This window comes from Protobothrops mucrosquamatus, unplaced genomic scaffold (assembly GCF_001527695.2).
Source record: "Protobothrops mucrosquamatus isolate PMUCROS unplaced genomic scaffold, P.Mucros_1.0 scaffold1199, whole genome shotgun sequence".
Classification (NCBI taxonomy): domain Eukaryota; kingdom Metazoa; phylum Chordata; class Lepidosauria; order Squamata; family Viperidae; genus Protobothrops; species Protobothrops mucrosquamatus.
This window is the reverse complement of record NW_015387410.1, coordinates 230,012-234,340: the sequence shown is the minus strand read 5'-3', so window position 1 is coordinate 234,340 and position 4,329 is coordinate 230,012.

Sequence of the window (4,329 nt, the reverse complement as noted above, 5' to 3'; positions counted from 1 at the left end):
TCAACTAGAAGTTGTTTATATTTTTAAAAAATAAGAAAAGAAAAAAGACTCCCCTCTTCTTCTTGTGTGGCTCAAACTCTGATGCCTCAGTTGTCCACCTGCTTGTGCCAAATGAAGTAGGCTGCTAAATAATAACACCCATTCCTTTTCTGACTTCAGAAACCAGCCCCAACTGGTTTGGGAACTTTTCTGCATCTTTGATTTAAGGGGAGCAAGGACTTGATCCTTTGCCTAAGGAATCATTTTTCTGGAAAAACATCCTTTTTTAGGACTCTCCAGTCTTCTACCTTCCTGGATAATCGAAGTGTCTTTGCACCCATCTGGGACTTTTCAGATGCTTTGTTCTTTGGTTCAGATAGTTCCTAGCTATCATAACCAAGCCTAGATTAAATAGGCTCAACTGGGTTGTACTAAGGCTTCTCCTAGGAGACCCCTCCACCCAGTGGTTGGATTCAGCCAGTTCGCACCAGTTCGGCAGAACCGGTAGCTAATTTTTTGTTGCCCAGGCCCAGAATGGACTTCCAGAAGTGGCATCCACACAGAGAACCGGTTGTTCACATATTTGAATCCCACCACTTCCACCTCATTTGAGCAGCAGGGTGAGAATGCCTAGGGAGATTCTCAATCATCCAGATGATTCCCAAAGGTGCTTTTCAAAAGGCAACTGGACTTCCTTTATTTCACTTCAGCAAAATGTCTTCAAGGAAAAAACAAACTGCAGTTGCTTTTTGGAAAAAGCACCTTTGGGACAACCATGACCTGGATTGACTGAGAATCTCCATAGACAGCCAGGTGCTGTCCCAAAGGTGCTTTTCAAAAAGGCAACTTGGACTTTCTTGTTTTTTTCCTTGAAAACGTTTCGCTTCTCATCCATCAAATCGGTTCTGAAGAAACTTCTTGGATGAGATGCGAAACATTTTCAAGGAAAAAAAACCAAGAAAGTCCAAGTTGCCTTTTGAAAAGCACCTTTGGGACAACCATGACCTGGCTGTCTATGGAGATTCAGATGCAGATATGATATAGTTGCAATTACCGAAACTTGGTAAGATGTAACCTATGACTGGAACATACTGATAGAAGGATACAAACTGTTCAAAAGAAACAGACCCCATAAAAGAGAAGATGGAGTTGCAATATATATAAAAGACCACTATATTGCCCACAGAAATGCATGAAACCAAAGATGAAAACCTCCTAGAATGCATATGGGTCAATATAAAAGAAAAAAAAAAAGAATGACATTGCCATAGGTATTATACCAGGGCTTTTCAACCAGTGGTACGAGTACCACCTGTGGTACATTGGCACCTGGCAGGTGGTACGCAACCATCCTAGAAAAGTGGTAGCGGGGGAGGGGAATGAGCTGAACCAGTGGCAGCACCGCACAAGCCTGAGCGAGAGATGGCTGGAGCTGCAGGGCTGTCAGGGCTCAACGGAAGCGCCAGGATCAGTGCTGCTTTCCAGCTGAATGGCGCTTTGGGGCTGTCAGGGCTCAGTGGAAGCACCAGGATCAGTGCCAGGCTCCAGCTGGAGCTCGGTGCTGATCCTGGTGCTTCTGCTGAGCCCAGAAGAAGCACCGATCAGCTGGAATGTTGCAGCATCTCCAGGGTCTTGTGATTTACATTCAGATGCTTGGCAACTGATTCATATTTATGACGGTCACAGTGTCCCAGGGTCATGTGAAATGACCAAAACTTGCTGCAACCACCCAGCAGACGGGGGGAATAAAAACCAAACACCCCCCACCCCACCCTCACTGCCAATCCTCAACAGAAATGCTCACAATGAAAACCTCGGACAGGAGGAAGAGCGCCACTGGGTGGGCAGGCAGGTGTCTTGCTCGGCTGTGGCTTGGGGGGCACTTTTTTCAGTGCCATTGTAACTTCAAACAGTCACTAAACAAACTGTTGTAAGTCGAGGACTACCTGTACTTTATCACTTTTTTCCTTTTTTGGGAGGGGGGTCATCAAGTTTTTGACACCTTGCTAGGTGACTGGTGGTACTCGGATATTGCCATATCCTAAAAGTGATACAATGGGTGAAAAGGTTGAGAAGCCCTGTATTATACTATCGGCCACCCAACCAAGCAGAAAAAACAGATGCACTTTTTGCTAACCAACTAACAAATATAGGAAACACATTATAGTAGTAATGGGGGACTTTAATTACCCTGACATAAACTGGAAGACTAATTCTGCATCAAGTGAGAAATCAAGCAGGTTCCTGACCAACCTAGCTGACCATTTTGTTGTCCAAAGAGTAGAGGAGGGAACTAGAGGGAAGGCCATACTGCACTTAATTCTTACTAACAGAGAAGAAGTGATAGAAGTTGAAATTACAGGAAACTTGGGTGAGAGTGACTGTGTCATATTGAAATTCAACATAATGCAAACACAAGCAATAGAATGTAATCATGCCAGACTCTTAGAGTTTTAACAAACTCAGAGCTTGGGAAAGGTTCCTTGGAGGAAAATTTTAAAGGGGAAAACAACCCAAGAAGCTTGGGAAACTCTGAAAAATATGATCATAAAAGTCTAATCCAGCTCAATACCACTGAAAAAGAAAAACAAGAAACCTAAGTAGAAACCAGCTTGGTTGCACAGAGATTTCTCTGATAAACTGAAAAACAAAAAGGAGAAGTACAAAAACGGAAAGAAGGACACATAATATCAGCACAATATCAGCAGATAGCCAGAATCTGCAAAGATGAAGTGAGGAAAGTAGACCACAACCTAATTCCTGGTAAGCTAGAAAAAAGTGGGATAGATAGCATCACTACCAGATGGATTTGTAACTAGCTGACAGACCAAACTCAATGCGTTGCCCTTAATGGTACTACATCTACATGGAGGGAAGTAAGCAGTGAGGTACCATAAGGTTCTTTCTTAGGCCCAGTACTCTTCAATATCTTCATAAATGACTTAGATGGGGGAATAGAAGGGAAACTCATCAGATGTGCAGATGACACTAAGCTGGCAGGAATAGCCAACACCGGCCTAGATAATAGGCTCAAAATCCAGATGGATCTCAACAGACTAGAACGGTGGGCGCTATCTAATAAAATGAAATTCAACATAGAAAAAAGTAAAATCTTACACTTAGGCAAGAAAAACCAAAAGTACACGTACAGATTAGGTGAAACCTGGCTTAATAGCAGTAACTGTTAGAGGGATCTTGGAGTCCTAGTGGAAATCAATCAAATATGAGCCAGCAGTGTGCAGCAATAGCCAAAAAAGGTATGCATTCACAAAATCATGTGAGGTACTAGTACTGCTTTATAAAGCCTTAGTAAGGCCACACGTAGAATCTTGCATCCAGTTTTGCTCACCACACTATAAAAAAGATGTTGAGACTCTAGAAAGAGTGCAGAGAAGAGCAACAAAGATGATTAGGGGCCTGCAGGCTAAAATATATGAAGAACGGTTACAAGAACTGGGCATGGCTACTCTAGTGAAGAGAAAGACCAGGGGTGACATGATAGCAGTGTTCCAATATTTCACGGGCTGTCATAAAGAAGAAGGGGACAACCTACTTTCCAAAGGATGGAAACTGATCAAGGAGAGATTTAATCTAGAAATAAGGAGAAATTTCCTGACAGTGAAAACAATCAACCAAGTTGTGGGCGCTTCATCACTGGAGACTTTCAAGAAGAGACTGGACAGCCATTTGTCTGAAATGTTAAGCAGTGTTTCTCAACCTTGACCATTTTAAGGCATGTGGACTTCAACTCCCAGAATTCCATAGCCAGCATTGCTGGCTGTGGAATTCTGGGAGTTGAAGTCCACATGCCTTAAAATGGTCAAGGTTGAGAAACACTGTGTTATAGGGTCTCCTACTTGAGCAGGGGGTTGGATTAGATGACCTACAAGGTCCCTTCCCAACTCTTGTTATTCTAAGTCAGGGGTAGTCAACCTTGGCTCTTTTATGACTCGTGGACTTCAACTCCCAGAATTCCTGAGCCAGCTGAGCTGGCTCAGGAATTCTGGGAATTGAAGTCCACGAGTCATAAAAGAGCCAAGGTTGACTACCCCTGTTCTAAGTAATTCTAAATAAGTTGCCTCATGAAAAAAAAACACCTTTGAGACAACCGGCCATAGCTTGAAAACAAGGCCGGAGGCAAACAGACTGGCGGGGACTGAACAGGGCAGGCGCTAGGATCCCGCGGACCCAATTGGAGGCTCCGGGCTGCAGAAGGCCCTGTTTCCCAAGGCGAGAAGTCAGCTAGTCTTCCGCGGCCGCCGCCGCCGCCCAAAGCAGCGGAGGCGAGAGCTTAGCGCAGGGAGGAAACCGGCTTTTCAAGCCCTCCTAACGTGATGTGGCAATTCCTTT